Consider the following 20,400-nt stretch of genomic DNA (forward strand, 5'->3'; position numbering starts at 1 on the left):
TTACTGGGTGAATAACCAGTGGTTACAGCTTGCTGGGAAACTTTCTAATCATTTGTATCCTATCTCAGGGCCCGGAAAACACTGTGCTGGTTGACATACGATGGCTGGGCATGTTGCCGGGTCCCTTTTGAAATGAAAGATGACAATCTGCTTTATCTAATACACTTCCTCAGCACGTTCACCATTAGGAGTGTCATCTTCCTTTCAGATAAGGGTCCTTGCACCACTAGCCAGGCTTGGCTGTCTTTTCGTGTCCTGTACTTTCTTCTTTCCTTCCCACAAACTGCAGACCTGACAGAACACTGTGTCCTTCACCTCACACTGAGCCGAGGCTGAGAAGTGACACGGCTGCACGAAGGAAAGTCCCCTCTTTGTCATTTTTATGAACATCTTTATAAGCATTTCATATATTTGGCTCCCTGCTAGACTTCAAGAGAATCTGAAGCTAATCCTTGCCCTGGGGCAAGTAACTTAATATCTCAAACATGTGGGGGAACACACACAGACAGCACTGCGCTGCTGACAGGTCCTTAGGTGCCCAGGAGTGTGGTACAGACATTTATCAGGCTGCAAACACAGGGTGTTAAAGATCGAGATCAGAGGAACTTTTCATTTTAATTTAAAGGAGCTGAACAGGGAGGGATTTTGCTAGTCTTTAAATTAAACAAGAAGTCTTCCAGAGCCACAAACCAGCACAGCTTCCGTGGCCAAGGGAGCCCCATCCATTGTGTGTGGTGTTCTATGCATGGCCTTCAGCTATTCATACACATGTTACAGTGTCGACATCAGATAAATATTTATTTAATGATAAAGGTTATGAATTTAAATTCTGTGCTCTCATACCAAAATTTCATTTCAATTCTTGGAGTCCTATGGGAGTCACAGAGTAGATGTCTGTTAGTGCTATGGAAATAGTAAGGTCAAAGTAAGACTAGCCAGATCAGTGGTGCACACCTGTAATCCTGGCCCTCAGGCTGAACTATGTAGGGAGAGCCTGTCTCAAAACAAAACAAAACAAGGATAAAGGAGTCCCTTTTAATCACTTGTCCCCAGTGACCTCTCTCCTGCTTCTCACCCTCAGGAACCCAGGTGCTTCGAAGCTATTGTTTGTCCTCTGCTACTCATGGCAAGGCCTTGCACCACCACTTAAGCCATGTACTAAGGAGTCCAGCCTTTCCTGGAAGAGCCCATTCATCTTTTGTAATATACATTAACAAGAATAAGTGATTTCTTATGCTGAGCTAAATATCTGTCTCTTTTTGGCTCCTAAGCTCAGCTGTGAACTTCTGGGGGTCATTCTGTCCCCACCCTTTGCCCTGCCTGATAAGCCATAAGTGTTCGTAGAACAATGAGCAGCTGGACAGGGTCCCAGATGTAAACACAGCAGGCAGTGGGCTGCCCATACCAATCACAGACATGGTGAGAAAAAAAGGAGGAAATCAAGGGAGTCAGGAAAAAAAAGGGGAGCAGATTCTGGAGGAGGTGACGAGTCCAAATTCAAACCTTAGTGGAACCAAGAAGGAAGTGATAAAACCTAAAAAATAAATGAAATCATTTCCGGTGAGTATCCAGCGGAAGGGAGTAATGAGATTATAGCTCAAGCAGTTATGCTGATCAAGCTATAAATAGGCCAGCAGGATTGTGACTATAATGTTACTTAAAGGAAAATAGAGGGTGCCGTCATGCTGGTTAACCAGAGAAGGAGTGGGAATGTGAACTTGGCATGAATGACTTACAAGGAAATAAAATAAGATTGTTCAGGGCGAAGGAGAGAATGTCGCCAGCAGTTGGCCTGAATCTGAGACCTAGCCCAGGGCAGGTGTGGTGGACATCTGGTGAGTGATGATTATTTACCGGGCAGGTTCCTAATCAGTGTGGGAGTCGGGTGGTGGGAATTAATGTCCCCATATTTCACAAAGCACCAACGGAGTTTGAGTTTCTTTGCCTCTAGCATCTTGCTGCTTCCCAGAGAAGTGGTTCTGTTTCCCTGAGACCAAAATCCCTGCAAAGGTGTCAGATGATGGAATTAGAGCTTCCTGCTAATTTTCAACAAGCCGAGTACCTGGTCAGGCTGACTTATTGGAAGACTGCATGGATCGATTGATGGATGGTTAGAAAAAGCATCACAGAGAGGATTTTACTGTCAGCTAATGACAATGCAGGCTGCCTAATCATCATTTCCTGTCTCTTAGCTGGGCTTGCAGCTGTCAGGGTTCCAGGGAAAGGAGCTCTGAGAAGAATCTAAAGGACACTTCCCCAAGATGGGTTTCCAGGACATACGAGGCTGGCACTCAGCAGGAGCAGTCATCTGTCCATCTGTCCCAGTCTAGACCCTGGCAGTGCTAGCTGTGGGGGGCCCTGCAGGGTGCTGCATCACATTTTCAGAGGCCTTGGCTCTGGGTATCTCACTCAGTTCTGCAAGGCCTCCAAGAGCAGTAACTCAACTGGAGGACATGAATGACAGATGGCAACAGTGTCACTAGAGGTGAGTTCATATACGGGTGTAAATGTACATATTATTCTAAAATATGCAAATGAAATTTAATTTCAGTTTCTATAAGTTGCTTAGACCTCCAGAAGAGCTCTCACTCTTAGGGGAAGGTGTGATGGTGCACACCTGTAATACTGTCCCTTGGAAGCTGAGGCAGGAGGACTGCTGAGCGTCTGAGGCCAGACTAGCATATTGAGTTCAAGGTCACCTTGAAATACATGAAAAGACCCTGTTTCAAGAAAAAAATAGAATCCCCTACTCTTTATTAGCAGACATTGGAAAAGATTGTGAAAGGTTCTGAAATGAGCAAAAAAGGTGATAATCCTATCTAGAGCACAACTCCCTTCTGGGTTATTTCAGCTTTTCCTTGCCTTTGAACTATTTTACACGTCTTCAGATGACAATACTGAGCACACCAAATGAATCTTGGGAATCTCATTTGTGTTCCGTGGAGCTGAAGTTAATATTGTCTATGGAGGGGAACCGTCCTTTTTGTGTTCATTCCAGTCTTCCTGGATATGCATGTGTGTAAATTCTCTTTGAATGGATTGCACCATCTTATCAGTTGCCTCATAACTTCAGCTAATAAAATCTGTGCCGCGGGAGAGTCATAGTTTCAGACTTTAAGGAGAACCTGCTTTAATAGGAAGGAAGGCCGGCTGTCGGCAGCCTGACAGCTGTGAGATGCCCCGCCAGGTCTGGTCTGTTTCCTCTTCATTCCCATTGCACTGTGCGCCTCCAGCCGCACCTTTCTCTCCTGGTGCATTGCTGTGATGAACGCGCCTCATGTGGTGGGGCTGGTGTAGGAGCAAGACCCGAGCGAACCAGGGTGCCTGGTGCCTTCTGCTCATCATTCTAGCATCTTCCCGGGAGACTGCAGACCCAGCACACAGTGGAGCACTCGGTGTGGTACAGGGGGACTTCTGTGCCGTGGTCCCTCCACGCAGACACAGCAGCCTCTAAGATGTGCCACGACCCGTTGTTTCTATAGGCCTATGCATATTCCTTCCCTTAAGGGGCAGCTTACACATCTGGGAGTGGGGATCGAACCCAGGACCTTTTGCACTGAGCTACTTCCTCAGCGGTGTGTGTTTTGTTGTTTGTTTGTTTGAAATCTTATTTTGAGACAAAGTCTCACTCAGTTGCCAAGTTTCCTAGTCTAGGCATAAATTTGCAACTCTCCCACTTCATCCTCCCAGAAGACTGGCATTACAGGCACGGCCACCGCACCCAATTCACGGCATGCTTTGGCATCACTTACCCTCCCTCGGGTGGAGAATGGCTCGCGGCTGGTGGGGAGCATGATATATGGGAGAAGGAAACGAGAGACCCATCAGTGCAGCAGCCTCAAAACATGTCACTACTATAAGGGGTGCTGAAGGGGGGGGGGTCAGCATCCTCACAGGAAGTCAGAGCCAGCAGGAGGGAAGGAACTCTGGGAGCCGGAGACTGCGAGGGAAGGCAGCGTCAAGGCAGCTGCGAGGCCGCGGTGCGATGGCTTCACGAATACACCTCTGTCAAAAAGGCCAGCACATTGCATCACCCCAAGAAACTCCAGGGCTCTAATTTGGGATTTTCAGGTTTCTAAAAACCCACATTGGCCCCGAGGGAAAACTACATAAATTACCCTGAAGCTATGTGCTTAATAAATTCAGGAAGTTTGCTAGGAATAAACATTGGCCCACTCTTCTGCAGAACTCAGCTTCTAGCTTATCCTCATTGAAAAAAAACAAAGAAAAGTTAGGTGTGGTGCTGTGAACTTGGGTGGCCAAGGCAAGGGGATTATAAATTAGAGTCCATCCGGTATAGATGGTTTAGGGACTCAGCCAGACCCTGTTTTAATATATATATATATATATATATATATATATATATATTGTCTTTTTGAGACCAAGAGTTTCACTATGCAATTCATGCTGACCTTGAGCTCACTTTGTAGCCCAGGCTGGCCTTGAACTTTTTTTTTTAAAGGAAAGATATATATTTAATATATAAAAGAAAATGCTTAACCTGAAATAATTATATTCTTAAAAACACCCCATTTACTTACAGATATATAAAAAGGTGACTTACTGGTCTACTGAGGTCGTGCGTCTCACAGCGTTGGGTGAGGCTGTCCTCCAGGGTCTCACCTCTTCTGACTCCTCTTTCACTCATACACGTAACTGTCACAGATCAGTTTCTTCTGAGGCTAGGTTAGAGAACAGAAGGTTTTGGGGAGCCTATATTTCTGTCAAGACTGCAAGACTATCCTGAAGACTCAGCCCTCCTCAGATGAGCCCTGGTGACTCCTAGATCTGTCTTGGGACATTGAATCTTGGTCGGGGGAAGGGGCAGATAATGGCACCTGAAGCCTTCCGTGAGCCCTGGAATACCTCACTTCTAGCTCTGTGCATCTCTTCTAGGCATACCCAAGTGTCCAACAAGCGACCTGGACCTGTTTTCTTCTAAAAAGGGAAAGTGTTCACAGTGGACATGGTCCTTCTTCTCCTGAGGATCATTCACTCCCTCCCAGCTGACCCCCTACAGCCACAAGAGCCTTGGGAAGTCAGGGAAAAGCAGAGAAAGACGATGGGGAACCGCTACACCAGCTTAAAGAACTGGCATCTCCAGTGAATAGCAGCAAGGGAGACAGGCGCTAACTTCTTCCTGAGGTGTGAACTGAAATCTGCTGGGTAAAGAGAAGGAGGAGGAGCAGCTGAGGAGCACTCTTTGAGCTCCTTCCCACTTCCTCAGTAGAGAGGGAAGGTTAGGGGCCAGTGGGAGGGTCTAGAAAGGCAAGTAGCACGGAAACGAAGAATCCCTTGTCTCCGCATTTTGTGGAGGAAGCCTTCCTACCCTTGGAGAGCAGCTGATGGCCAGAGTTAACTCGAGGGGAATCCATAGTGGAAGTAATAATTCACTGGCTGGAGCCATTCCAAACCTGACCTCACAGCCTAGGTATGAAGACATGCTGAGTGGGACCTGGATACGGAAAGAGGATTCAGAAGAAGCAGCGTGACCTAGGACTGGCCTTGAACTTGCAGTGATCCTCCTGTCACAGCCTCCCAAGCACTGAGATTATAGGCATGTGCCACCATGCCCAGCTAAAAATAAAAAATAAGTGGCTGGAGATGTAGCTCAATGTCAAGGGCGCGCGCACACACACACACACACACACACACACACACACACGCAAAAGAAAGGAAACAAAAGGACAATTTACTATTTCAGGCTTCTTGAACTTTTCCTACTACTTCCTATGCTAGAAAGTACAAGAGAAAGATTCTGATATTACATGGACTCCCAAAGAGTGAATAATACCCTCCTGAAGTCTGAATTTCCATCCAGATTAGCCTACTCAGAGGAAGAGGAAGACGAATTTGGATGCATGTTGGGAAGGCTCTAGAGTGTCTGTCCTTCTCACAAAAGACTGTTGCTTGTAGCAAATGGTGCAAGGCAGAGACCATCGAGACCAGCAGGCCTGTGTAAAGGCAACATGGTGTGGAATTTATTGTGCCTGAGTACAGGCCGACACAAGGTGGAAAGGCTGTCTGTCGGTGACACAGAGAAGCGAGCTGTTTTGTGGGGGTTGAAAGAAGGCAGGGGACCAAGCAGGAAGACTTTAATAAACATCTGCAGTCAAAGTTCTCTGGCCGCCTTGCATCTGAGTGGGTAAAGTCCTTGACGTCTCCAGATGTCCAGGGCCTGCAAAATTCCTTGTCCTGTCTCATCTCCTTTACGACATCCTGTGCCTACTGATGGCAGCCCTGGTGCTGAGTTCCCTGCAGACAGTAGCCTCTCTGCTGGCAAGTAGATTGGGGGCTGGGAGAGTCAGGTCAGCTTCAAGCCTTACATCACCTTCTTCAGAGGAGGGGACCAGAACAATTCTTCTTAGGCTAATTCTGTCAACTTGGTACAGCATAAGCAGCCCATACAGAATTTCACAGTGAAAAGTAGTCATTGTGTAATTGACACAGCAAATAAATTTTCAATGTAGTTTAACCACTGCCTACCCAGCATGATTTCCTATCAAGGACATGGCATTGTAAAATCAATGCTTGTACACATATGTGCTGGGTCATCCTGAGAAGTAAATGCTTGGTTTGTTCTTTGTGCTGAATGTATGCGTCGGATTCATTCTCAAAAAGAGTCAGCGACTAATGGGTTTTTTTTTTTTTTTTTTTTTTTTTACAAAATGTAAAATCATTTAATGTCTCTGATCATGTTAAAGGGTAACTTCTGCCTTGCTTGGTTTTCTAATATTATCTAGGAAGGAAATTTGACTGTTGTATATCAGGAAGGGTTGGCACAGGGCAGAAGACCCAGCAAAGTGATGGGTTTGGGGTGCGGATCTCATCTGCCTAGGTGCTCCTGCATTGGGTGACTAATGGTTCTGAGATGCATGATAAAGCACTAGTCCCCAGTTGCTCCTGCTCACCAGCCAGTTCAGTTCCTGCTGTGTACCATAAGCACCAGTGTGTGTCTTCATTGATCACCATACCTGTCTACACAGAACTTCTCCTTCTGGTTGTCCATGTGCTTCTTTCTCCATAGAACAACATTAATTCTGACATCTGTCTTGTTGAGAGCCATACAACATCTGTCCTTGTCATCCAACATCACAAGGATCTCTTCAGAGGCCAGCAAAAGGAAAGGCATCTCTGCCTGCCTTCTTGGGCAATGGCTTTCCCTCTGGAATCTGAGTAATCACCTTCTGTAGGGCCTTGGCCTCAGGTCGTTGCCCCAGCAGTGCCAGGCTGGGACTTGCCTCTTGGAAGCTGGGATGAGGTCACCAGTGTCTTGCAGACATTGCAAAAGGCTGTCCTTTGAAGACAGCACCGGGTCTCACTGACTCCCTGCTTACCACTTTGTGTACTGGAGGTGGCTTCCCCTCTCGGCTGGCACCTTGTGAAGGGATTTGTTTACAACTAATGGATTTGAAGAACACTGAGCTTGAGCTCAAATGCAAACTCAGTAGGCATTGTCACTGCTGCATGGACTCATGAAGATAGCAGGGGTAACAGTGCCCAGGACAGGCACAGTTACCTGTCATTTGGTGTTGGTAGCCTGCACTACAGGCTACATGTGTGTGTCTCCCTTCTTCTGCATACGCTCGCATGTTGAGGTTCCAATGCCCCGGGGTGGTATTAGAAGTGAGGCTGTTAGAAGGTAGTCAGGTCATGCCTGTGGGAAAGTAGTAACCTTTTAAGAGCAGCCACAAGAGAGGTTTCTCTCAGCCCTGGAAAGATACAGCAGGGAGGTGGCCATCTGCAGGGGCCCTCGATCAGCTCTGAATGCGCTGCACCTGTACCTCAGGCTCTTCAGCCTCCAGGGCTGAGGATATAGACACTCACTGCTGTAGCCGCTTAGTCTGTGGCATCTGTCGCTGCAGCTCTAATTGGCTGAGGGACCTGGGCTCCTAGGCTTGATGCCCTTCCTCTGCTGAGTCATGCTGAGCCCACAGCAGGTGGAAGCCAGTGGACCATGTGAATCCTGGAAATGGACAAGGGCTCCTGACTGTTGTGACATTAAGTGCAGGATATCATTCAAACTGGAGATGCGTCAGATGCTGGGTCAACCTGGGTCAAAGTGAACACCATGAGGGCTGCTCTGCAGTGGCCTGATTGGCACACAAGGAGCACGGACCCCAGTGTAAACGGGAGAAAGGTGTTGCCATGGTGATGAGGAGCTGCCCTGTCTAGTAGGCAGCAGGCTGGTTAATCATGATACCATATGTCCTTTACATGCCAGCGCCCGCATGGAGAGCTGTACTGCATCAGGTCACTTAATCCCTGAGACCGCCCCCTTCTCAGGGAAGAACTGTTAGAAGCTATGCTCCCGATGGGACACTAGGGTACAAATACACTCACCTACTTGAGGTGCGGGTTGGGTACTGCCCCGATTCAACCCTGCCAGTCTGTTCTTAATTGCCATTCGGAGTGTCTTCACCCAGCAAGTCGCTGTCACCTCAAGTTCACTGCATCACCACACTCCAGGCATACTGCACCCCACCCCACACAACTCAGGAAGAGGGCCTGGCAGTGGGGCTTGCACATGGTATGCCAGACATTAGACCTGCTCCTTTCTTCTCCATGTGATGCACCTCCTCCCAGGAGGGCCTGTGGGAGCTGGGAGACAGCAGCGGCCAGGAGCAGAAAATGCTCTGGTCCCAGCCTCTGGTGAGGAAGTTGCTGTGCATGTGGGGTCAGATTTCCTTCTTTGGAGTTCTCATATGGGACTTTCTTATCTGCCAGTGTCTCCAGGCCGTCTATACAGCATGCTTCTTCTCAGAACGCTGGCTCATCTACTTTCCCAACATTTATAGAAAACTGAAGGAAACAAAAGCAAAGAAAGAAGATGAGTAAACACTTTTGGAACAAAACATTAAGCTCACTTCCATTGTAGCTTAGAGTTAGTGCCTTTAAGATCCATACTAGCCTTGTGGGTTAAGTCCTAACATGCACAGTTGGGGTTATGTAATGAAGAAACTGACAATCACTGTTATAAAGGGGTTTTAGGGGATGATGACTTTTCACACACACACACATGCTCACACCAACACTGACAACTTTTTGACAACAGGTATGTTAGTTAGCATTTACTTAAGAGAAGATGAATTAGTCATCTTTCAAATACACCTGGATAGACACAGTCTCTTTAACTAAATAGATCCCAAACCATCATATTCAAAGATCTTTCTTTTCCATCTTCACTTTTTAAAAAACTGGCTACATTGCTTAATCACCAGGCTTTGAACACAGCTATTGAGACTGGGGATACTCATTGACCTGAAGTAATTTAGCCTACTGACCTTTTTCTTAAAGCCTCTCTTTGGTCACCAATTCCTTCTTTTCTGTTCCTATGTCCCAACCCTCCAGTCAGGTCCTCAAATGTTTGGCCTCCGATATCTCCTAGGCAGTGTAATTCATCTGCTTGCCTAAAAGCCCCCTCCACCAGATGCTATAGACTAGTTATGCACTTCCCCAGCACATGTTAAAACCCAACCTACAAATATGCCTGTATTTGGAGACAACTGAGGGTTAATGGCATCGTAAGGTAGGGTCCGGTGTCTTTGTATGAAGAAGAGACACTGAGATGTCCCTTGCTCTCTGCTTGTGCGTAAAAAAGAGGTCACACGTGGCACAAAGTGAAGGCCTCTTAAAGCCAGCAAGACAGGGCTCACTGGGAACCTAATTTCCAGAACTGTGAGAAACTAAGTTTTTGTTTAGCTACCACATTCGGTCCTAACTGACTTATAAAAGGGCCATTCTGTGCAGATTTAGCAGAGATGGATGGGTGGGATGTCAAACTGAGCCCATGCTTTTTAGAAGTCTTCTGATTAGTGAGTGGAAGCCCCTCAGCTTGGACCCTGAGGCTTCCCTCTATGTGACCCGCGGCTACCTGCCCAGCTGCCAGCCTTCATGTTGTTCCTGGCCTGCAGTCTGCCTGTGACCCTCTCTGTCCTCCGGACACACGCAGCACTTTCTGGAGCCACTGTGAAGCAGGAAGTCCTTGGGGTCTGCCCACAGTTGCCATAGTTGAAAGATGAGTCACGTGACAGGGTGAGAGAAGCCCGTGAGGGATGTGCTAGAGACAGGGTCTCTTGGTCCTTTTCTTCCTTGCTCTCCAAGCCCCTCTGAGATTAGGGGAGCATTCGTGCACAGATGTGAAGTGTGATGTCTGAGTTATGAGTCAGTGAACTTTGTTCATAGAGGCCCAAGTAAGGGTAAACATGTTCGGTTTTATGGATTTGGGTTTCTGTCACAACTTTGCCATTACAGCTTGAAAGTAGTCACAGGCAAGAAAAAGTAGCCACAGGCAGTCCCTAATAAATGAGCATGACTGTGTTCCAATAAAACTTTATTTACAGAAATAGTTATTGAGCCACACATGGCTTGTGGGCCATAAGTAGACAGTCCCCGATCTGTCAATCTCAGGGCCCCGGCGTTGGTCTTGGAAAGGAAATCTAGAACAACTTTGGCAGTCTTTGTTACATGAAGAGACAAGTCTCCATTCTGAAGCTCTCACTACTACAGATCCAAAACCAGGGGTCAGAATGAAGGAAAGCATGTTGGAAATGCAGAATCTCAGCTACCTCAGACTTTAAAATTCCTAAATTCAGAATCTGCTTCTTTTCTTTTCTTTTCTTTTTTTTTTTTTTTTTTTTTTTTTTTTTTTTTTTTTGAGATAGCGTCTCGCCATGCACTTCAGGCTGGTCTTGAGCTCACTTTGTAGCCCAGGCAGGTCTGGAACTCACAGCAATTCTCCTGCCTCAATTTCCCAAGTGCGGAGATTACAGATGCACAGATTACACCACCATGCCCAGCTAAAATAGCATTTTTGTAAGTCCTGTTGACTGGACGGTGACCCAGAGCTTGAGAAGCTACTGCACATTGAATGGTCTCTTACTTGCAGCTGAAAGCATCCCTAACTTATGTGACAAGTCAGAGCGAAATAGTGAACATGCTGCATGCTTTGCTAGGGCCTTTGGTATTGAGGATGTGAGGACATTAGAGCATTTTAAGTGTGGAGTGAAATGATCAGGTTTGGGCATAAGCCTCTTAAAATACAGTGAGTACCAAAGAAACCCTCATTCATGCTGTTTCCCAAGCCAGGGAGCTTCTCTCTCATCGTGGTCCTACCAGATGGGACTCTGGAATGATCCCATCATTCCAGATGGGACTCTGGAAGACCTGCTTTCTTTCCAGGATCCAGAAAGCTTCCTATTTCTGGTTTAAAAGTGGTTGCTAGACTGCAACTCCAGTGTTCCAATTTGGAACCTGAGACTGGAAAGCTTTTGTTTTGTTTTATTTTGAATTTTGTTTTGAGATAGGATTTTAAAATATGTAATTCAAGCTAGCCTTGAACTCACAGCAATCCTCCTGCCTCAGCTTCTCAAGTGCTGAGATTACAGGTGTGTGCTACCATGTCTAGCAGTACTGAATATCAATTCAAGTGACATTTGGCACTGTTGCTACCCAGCTTGGCCATTTTATTTTCTGAATATATGTTTTCCTGTCTCTCTAGGGAGATTCTAAGCTACTCTAGCTGAAAGAATCATATTTTAGGATTTTCCATTCTGCCACAAGCCCCCCAAAGTGCTTTGAGTGTGAGTATGGTAGATTCATGATGAACATAAAATTAATTCTGAAAATATGAGCTATCATTTATTTCTTTCCCAAGGTCCTCAAATAATACTTAACTAGGATCAGTATGTGAATATCACTTTCTAGTTGGGTTAAAAAAATAGAGTCCAAATGATCTAAATATTATCAATTTCTTTGAAAGGCAAGTCTTTTCCTACCACTGGTGTGTAGGTTTTGGCCAGGAACAGTTTCATAAGAATAAGGTACACAGGTACACATAAGAATAAGCTCCTCAGGCACCACATTCATTAGGTCACCACATCTTCCTGTGGTTCCTATCTCAAGAGCTGAAACCCCAAAATGCAACCTCTCTCCCAGCCCCCACAGTGTGGGTATGCGCTTGCGCACTGGTGGCAACCATAAATCTTGCGCAAACTAGTGTGGATGCTCGACACACCCATGCTCCATGCGACAGATAAAGGTCACCCTCGCTGCATTACTGACACAGCAAGAAAGGCTCAGAGCCTTTGATGAGAACTTGCCGATGGTCCCACAGCTACAAGTTTGGTGGCGGTGAGGGGGAAGTTGGAATTCAAAGCAGACAGGATCCTGAACTCTGATGAAGTACCATTTCCGTAAACAGAGCTTCAGGACAGTGATGGCCAACCTCGGCCACTCTTTCCATCCACACGCATCATCAGTGAGGATTTTCCCGCAATAGCTAATTTAGATGAAGCTCAGATGTTGGAAGTAAAGTGCTTGAAGTCATTTATTTTACAGTCAAGGTCAGCAAGGGATGATTTCTGTACTTGAGGCTCTTTCCCAGGAGTAGTTCATGATTCCATCTATGTGATCAATACAAAGGAAACCCCTTTGAAATCAACTGCAGTTGGCAGTTATAGGACTTCTCTGTCACTTCAGGATCTGTGGTGAGGACTGCTGAGCACGCGATTGTGGTCCTGTGGATATTCCCCAAGGTCAGAGGCTGCATTACAAAGCATGTGATGATTGCCACACAGACAAATTAAAGAATGGAGCAATACCTCAGTGACCCTGGGAAACAGACGGTCCTCTAGGGTCCTGAAGTCTGCAAGCAAGTTGTTCATCTAGGATAATTCTCATACTGTGACCCGATTTGTATCATACTTCAACTGTCTTTTCCCCGGAACCTAATCCTGACCTGTCATTTTCTGCATCTTGAAAAATCAGATCATCTCTTCTGAAGGTTCTTTCTTCCCCAAATCATTACAGCAACAATACCTTTTTTTTTTTTTCCTTTTCTCAGTAATTTGGCACCAAAGACTCAGCTGTGTATGGCTTCAGATTTTAGAATTGTTCCTAGAGGCTTTTTCCATCTCTAAGGTCAGAAAGCATTAACTATGTTAAATGGCACTAAATTGAAGCTTGTAGAGAAACACTCCCGGCCCAGGATCTTAGGTGGTCACCATCCGGAGTGCCAGTGTTTAGTAAAGTGATATTCACTCCCAGAGCCTGTTTGTGCCTCCCCACTTGGTTTTGTTTTGTTTTGTTTTGTTTTTTTTACTTTACTTTTTATCGGTACCAGGGATCGCACTCACAACCACCTGCTTGCAAGGCAGGTGCTTATGCCGCTGAGCTAAATCCCCAGCCCCACCCCCCACTTGGTTTTGATGTGAGAGTTCTTTTAGGAGTGCAGTTCTAGTGTCATGTGCACCGCTTGGGCTGCCAATCTCTTATTTGGCATCCTGTCCTTTGTCCCTTCTCTTGTGACAAGTCCTTTCTTCCAGGGAATTCCTGTTTCTGGCAGAGGCTCACGCCAGGCTCCTCCTCTTCTATTTCCATCAGGAACCAGGTGGGTCAGACTTCCAAACAGATCTCACACCTAATTCCACTTCTCTTTCCACTCTCACTTCTGTGCAAACCATCACAAATTGCTGTCTTTGTGAATGCCACTTTTGCAACAGATATATGTGGTGATGTCACTCTACCCAGCCACCTGTTCTTCAAAAGGGAATGCTGGGCCTGGTGGCATAATCCCAGCACTTGGAAGGCTGAGACAGAGAATTGCTGTGAACGTGAACCCAGCCTGGGCTACATAGTGAATTCAAGGCCAGTCTGAACTACATGGAAAGAGCCTACCTCAAACAGAAACAAAAATACTACTCCATGGATCAAGTCCTCCAAAAGCTTCCTGCTGACCTTTGGTAAAATCCACACACAGGCAGGATCTGGCTGTCCTCCAGCCTCCTTGAGACCTGTGCGTTCACAGCAGTCACCCTGACCTTCTGATCTTCCCCCGCAGAGCCATGTTTGTTTCCATCACAAAGAGAGTTCAAGCCCTTTGCGTGAAGTGCACCCCTCTCCCCGCAGCCCAGGTGATGCTTTCCCTGCAGCAGTGCCATTCTTTAATACGGAGCACACTTTGGAAGGACTTTTCCCACAGTCTAATCTGACCTCCAAGGCAAGCAGGTGTCACTGCCCCATCCAACCCCTCCACACACTATGAACGCTCTGCTCCAAACCAAGCAGATGCCGGGTTGGCTTTCAGAGAATCCAATTTTTCCGGTGCTGGCTTCCTTCAGATTCTGCCCAGGAGGATCCTGGAGAGAGACAGGAAGGCAGGAAGAACAGGAGGGACTCGGTCCTCTTATCAGCAGGCAGAGAGCCCTGTCACTTGTGCCAGCTCCCCATGCACCGTGACTGCATGGCTCGGTCTGTCCCCTGCAGCTGGCAAAGCCCCTCTCCAGGGCTGTCACATGCACTTCATAAAGCAGTAAAATATAGTGTTGTGTTGTACGAAGTGCATATTTAATTTGATTATTCATGGAAATGGGAATGAAATATTTTCATTGTGTGTTCATTATTATGCAAAAAAAATATTCTAAGTACAAAGATGGGCGCTGCGTCCTCCCTCTGCTTATCTGGCAACAGTGGCCCTGCCTGCCAGGGGACCAGGGATTCAGAGCCTGGCCTGCATATTCCACTGGGAGCTTAATGACTCCCACCACGTTTCTCTGCCGGGGCTGCTGAGACCTTAATCAGGGCTTAGTGGTGCTCACTTGCCAGAGGCATCCGGGCCGACCAAGGTGAACTTACAATGACACGGGTTAAGGAGAGGATGTAAGAGAGAATTCTGGACCTGTGAAAACATGTCTGTGAGCCTCCAGGGGTCCAGGGCCCCTGATTTTACCCACTGGGGCTTGTGTAACACTTTTCTGAAGTCTTATGAAGCAGATCTTCATAAGAATCTGAGGTAGGTGCCACTGGCGGCCACATTCTAGAGGTGAGGAAATGGAGGCACAATGGCTAAGCCACTTGTCCAAGGTTGCGGTGTTGCATTTTGATGGTGCTGTCGTTCAAGCCCTGCCTATATATGCTACAGTATGTTGACAGCCATTCACCACCCTAGTAGGACAGTGACTTTGAAATATAGTTCCAGGTCACAGCTACCTGGCTACAAGCGGTAGGAAAAGCTGTGGGTTTCTTTCCAAGCAAAGACAGCAGAAAATTAAACCAGTGAGGCCACATGGTGCCTCATCATTGAGCTCCATCCTGGGATGTGAAGTCACGCAGGTGCGGTGTGGTGGCCAGAGGCTCGCAGATGCCTTTCCACACGGTGATTCCTCCCCTCTCAGCTCAGCCCCACTTCTCAGTGCATAGCCAGAGAGAGAACAGGTTTCCCTGCTTCTGATGAAAGCTCGCTTCGTTTTGGTGGAGTCTTAGCCTGTAACACATGCAGGCCGGGTGAGGTGTCCACCAGGAAGGCCACCATCCTTGCCACTGTTTTGAGGTCAGTGTCACATTGTCCTCCTGTCCTTGTGGTCAGACTCCAGCTGGGTCCTTGTTCTTCCTCTCTGCTGGTGGCAGGAATGCAGATTTGTTTTGTCTGCAGTTTCTTCCTCCGCTATCTCGCTTTTGTGTTTTTAGCCCCAAGGTCTTGGTAACTTGAATGGGTCCTTCTGGTTTCTCTGATTTTTCATTTTGTGGTTCTGCTAACAACTTGATTCTTTCCCCTCCTCCAGTAACTGACTCCTCGTCCATGCTATTGACTCCACATCCGAGACAAGAATTTAGGTTCGACCTCTAGACTTACCGTTAGTGTGACGTCTGCTTCAGTGTACTTTTTGGACATTGGAGTCTTGCTGCTCAAAATGAGTTCCACCAAGCGGGGCATGGTGGTGCACGCCTGTAATTCCAGTGTTCGGGAGGCTACAGGAGGGAGGATCTTTGCAAATTCAAGACCATCGTGGACTACAAAGTAAGCTCAAGGCCAGCCTGAACTGCATGGCAAGAACTTGTCTCAAAAAAGGCAATAAATATATAAATAATAATAATCATCATCTTAATAATAATAAATAAAATGAGGTCCACCAGCAGCAGCATTAGTATCCTTTGGGTATTTGTTAGAAAAGCAAAATCTCAGGCCCCTTTTCATAATGCTGAATCAGAATTCATACTGTACCATTCTCCTGTGCTTAGCAGTTGAGAAGCACTGAATGTCAAACTGCTTTCATGGATGCAGAGAATCTCAATTGCAGCCCTGGGAATTGGCCTAATGAGCACGGAGCATCAGTATTTCCCTCTTCTCCTGTGGTTCTCTCCTCTTTGAGATAAGCATTGGTGACAAGCTCTAGAAAAAAATCTATTTGAAAGGTGTTCTTTCATTTGGAAAGTAAAGCTTTTGCCATTCTTTGGTCTCTGTGTCATGCTATGGAAAGGGAAATTGATATTGCTAGGTGTGTATGTTCACAGTTGAGTTAAAATTATTGAAATGCTGTAACCTGACTTCTGATATGTTGGCTTCTTTCTACATCTCATGCGCCTTGCTGTCTGGAATACACTCCATTTTTTCTTTTCTTTCTTCTTCCTTTTTTTTCTCTGCTGGGGACTGACTCCAGGGCCCTATGTGTGCCAGGGCCCTATGCATGCCAGGGCCCTATTCATACCAGGTAAGTGCTTTACCACTGAACTACATCCTCTGCTATTTTTATTTTTATTTTGAGACACAGTCTTGCCAAGTTGCCCAGGCTGACTTTGAACTTGCCATCCTCCCACTTTGGCCTTCTAAGTAGCTGAGATGACCAGCATGTGTCATTACCCCTGGCCAGACTGGTCACTCCTCACCGCCAAGTTTTTTTTAAATTTTATTTAAGGAGAAAAAGAAAAAAAAAAAGCAGTGAAAGGGTACAAGTTATACAGATTTCCAGAAAAAAATAAACACTAGGAAATTACTAGTTAATGGATTACATATTGTCATCTTAGAAATAATTGTTCAAGTTACAAAATTAAAGCTTATAAAGTGGACATTCCAACAGTGAGACTGCAAACAGTTCTGTTCAATGATCCAACAAAACTCAGTAATATCATTATCTATCTTATACACTTAAATATACATGCAGTTATATCGTTTAGAGCACTTTCTTTTCCTCTCTTTTGTACAATGAGAATTACACATTTTGGGTTTTGTTGCTCCCACAGTTCTTATTACTTTTTTGGAAGAGAGTAGAACCAAATGTGACATAACAGAACAGAGCCAGTCAAATCAAAAGGATGGACATACTATATAATGTAAAAGCATAATCCAAGGTGATCAACAATGGTTACCATGATGCCTCCCGCTATCTCTAATAGAATTGCCTATATCATTAGTTATAATAAAATTGAACAAAACAGTAAAGAACAAAACCAACAAAACCAAAACACTGAAGACATTATAGGTCTTCAAAAGTAGATAATAGTCAACCAGAATGGGTGTCATAATGAATCCCACTATCTTCACAGCTATTGCCTAAACTTTCGAACCTGGTACTGTCAAGCAAAACAGAATAGAGGAACAGCAGTCAAAACAAGATGGTGAGAGCAATACAGGGCTTCAAATCAAGATAATGGAAAGACAAAGTGGGTTACTATAATATATCCTGCTATTTTTAAAATTATTTTTCCCTTAATTAAAAGGATAAAAATAAAAAAGTAAATAATAAAATGGAGATTGAGATAAAAGAGAGCATAACAGCAAAACAGCGTAGATCAAAACATAACCATTTAAGCAAAACAGTGTTTCACCACAAGATAATCCTGACATAAAAGTAGTTACCATATTGTCTCTTTCCTTGAAATCTTTGAGTATAACTTCATATACTGTAGCATCAAATATATCAAAACAATGTAAAACCATTTAAGAGAATGACAGTATTACAGGGTATTTAGAATCAACTAACAGAAAATGAACAATGGTTTCTGTATAATCTTGTCTATAAAAGTTTTTGCTTATACTATCATATATAATAAAATCCAATAAGATACAACCTGTTTAGACCAATGGAGACAGAAGAACAAAAGCTTGATGAGACTTCAAAACAAGATGATACTAAATCAGTATTACCTCTTAAGATGTCATTTTCTCCAAAATAGCTGTTCCTATCATCCAATCTTCTCTGCCTCATTTCTGTTGAGCTCTTTTTCTGTCATTAGTTGTCAGTTTGTCTTCTTCATTTTGTTTTCTGCTCCATTTATTGTGGCCTCTCTGCCACTATTTCTGGATTCTTTGTATTTTTCTTTTTTAGAATATCCTGCAGTATTCTCTGTAGAGTTGAATTGGTGGTTGCAAATTCCCCTAGTTCCTCTTTATCCTGTGAGCACGTTGTTTTTCCATGAATTTCCAGGGATAGTTGTGCAGGATATATCAATCTTGGCTGGAGATTATTATCTTTCAAAGCTTGAATTATTTCCTCCCACGCTCTTCGTGATTTGATGGTTTGTGCCGAGAAGTCTGCTGTAATTATGATGGGTGTTCCCTTGTAAGTGACCTGTTTCTTGTCTCTGATGGCTTTTAATATTCTGTTCTTGTATTGGATTTCTGGAATTTTATTATTATATGCCTGGGTGTTGCTCTGTTTGGGTTGTAGGTGGCTGGGGTCCTGTATGCTTCATACAAGTGAGTATCTTTACCTTTTGCTAAATTAGGAAAATTTTCTTGGATTATTTCTGTGAGTAGCTTTTTGTAGTTCATTTGTTTGTGTCCCTACTTCTTCTTTTATGTTCTTAATTCTTAAGTTATAGACCCTCTTATCATCTTCTAGTCTTTGTATTATTGCTGTTTGTTTCTTTGTTATTTTTAAGAAGTTTTTCATTTCATGCTCCCATATTACAAATCTGCCCTCCAGTTCAGATAATCTGTCCTTAGTTTCTTTCAAGCTGTTATGCCAGTTTTCGATAGAGTTTTTAGTTTCCTGGTAATCTCTTTGAACCTGCTTCACGTATTCTATGCTTTCTCTATTTTCTCCATTAAACAATTCTCCCCTCTTTTTCTGTTCTTCCATTCCACCATCTGTTTTTTCTTGGGTGGTGCTTAGCATTTCTTTAACTATTCTGCTTATGTCTAGCTTCAGGTCATTAACAACTTCATTCCTGAACTTGTCTATGAGGCTCTGGAGATAGCGCTTTATATCTATTGGTGCTATGTCTGCTATTGCCTCTTTCTCAGGATTGGGGGCCGAGGAGCCTTTCTTGTTGCTGCCTCTTCCCATATTCTTTGTTCCTTATATATGCAAGTGTATATAGGAGGCCCAGCTTCCTTCCTTGTCAGCCACAGTCTGATTGAATTGCGCCGGCTAGGTGTTCCCACCCACTGCAGCGCACCAGGAAGTTGCAGACCAGGCAGGCTATGTGAGGCCCGCCCCTCCAGGTCAGTCTACCTTTAGGTGCTAAGACCTGGGTTGTGCTAGCCTACTGGGTCTCAGCCAGCAGCGTCATGTAGGCTAGGCACTGCTCACCAATCCCGCTTGAGAGGGGGATACGAGACTGAAGTCACTGCAGCGCCCTGTTCCCGCAAGTTTGCCCGGTCCCAGAATGTCCTCTGTTGGAGTTTCCTAAACCGTGGAAGAGTCCCAGTTTCTCTCACTCACCGCAGGTCAATGCACAGCTCCCCGCCCGTCCTGCTTTCAACTCTGTTCACTGATTCCCATTCTCAACTTTCGTGAGTCTCTCTCCCTGCCAAGCCGATGTAGACACAGCAGCGGCGGCGGGAAACCCAAATTGCTGTTTCCAATGGCGGGGGCTCCAGCTTCCACGCTAAGGCTTTATCTGTTCCTGTTATAGCACCAGGATTGCATTCCCAGTTGGTTTCTCTCAGCCCAGTTCATTCTTGGGTCAGCAGGTCACATCTCCTTTTGCTTATGATTCCTTACTCCGCACCATTCCTGAATTCTAAGCTTGGTCTCTCAGAGAGCCTCCATAGCTGCTGCTATCTGTCCGCCATGTTCTCCTGGAAGTCCTCACAGCCAAGCTTTAAGTATGCTCTGTGACACCTGTGCTCCCCACCGTGGTGACCAGCCCCATCTGTCCGGGCCCCATTGCTGCTTCTGCAGTGTTCGCAGGGGCCTGAGGGACAGAAAAAGCCTGTACAAGCCTGCTTCAACCTGACTTGAATTAGTTCTTAGCTTGAGCAATGTGTTTCCCGTGTGTTTGGGTGTCATTTAAGTTTCATTTCCTTATCTGTAAAATGATACTAACTTTTTCCTGAAATTTCTCCTGTATGCATGGCATATACAACACGCCCAATGGCCCAAAAGAAGGGTTTGCATTACCTCGAACTCTAGCCTGCTGTCCCACCCATCCCTCTCTGCCTCCCTGGCCACTGCCCTCTTGGCCGAGTCTTTGCACTCGTGGTTCCCTGTGTTTGGACTCATCTTCAGGACAACTGTATGTCTTGTCCCCGCACCTCCTGTCTCATTTAGCTCAAATGTTACCTTCTCCATCCACCATTTCCTGACTGACCTTTTTAAGACGAAGCCCATCCCCAGTTTGGCCCATCCCCCTCTTTATGTGGAGGCTGCTGTGCTTTATGTTTGGGCTTTGCCATGT

General features: G+C 45.4%; 1 long non-coding RNA gene across 3 annotated transcripts in view; it reads left to right on the forward strand.

Annotated features, from left to right (window-relative positions):
* The first annotated feature begins 741 nt into the window (after positions 1 to 741).
* The window catches only part of LOC106025664 (uncharacterized), a 32,367-nt gene continuing 12,708 nt past the window's right edge, over positions 742 to 20,400 (forward strand). For all 3 annotated transcript variants that reach the window (XR_010042730.1, XR_010042729.1, XR_010042728.1), the window contains exons 1-2: positions 742 to 1,835; positions 1,952 to 2,485. This is a non-coding gene — a long non-coding RNA (uncharacterized LOC106025664). The remainder of the gene's footprint in view (positions 1,836 to 1,951; positions 2,486 to 20,400) is intronic.

The sequence above is a fragment of the Cavia porcellus genome, unplaced genomic scaffold, assembly GCF_034190915.1.
Source record: "Cavia porcellus strain 051 isolate PalLab524CR breed Dunkin Hartley unplaced genomic scaffold, mCavPor4.1 scaffold_24, whole genome shotgun sequence".
Classification (NCBI taxonomy): domain Eukaryota; kingdom Metazoa; phylum Chordata; class Mammalia; order Rodentia; family Caviidae; genus Cavia; species Cavia porcellus.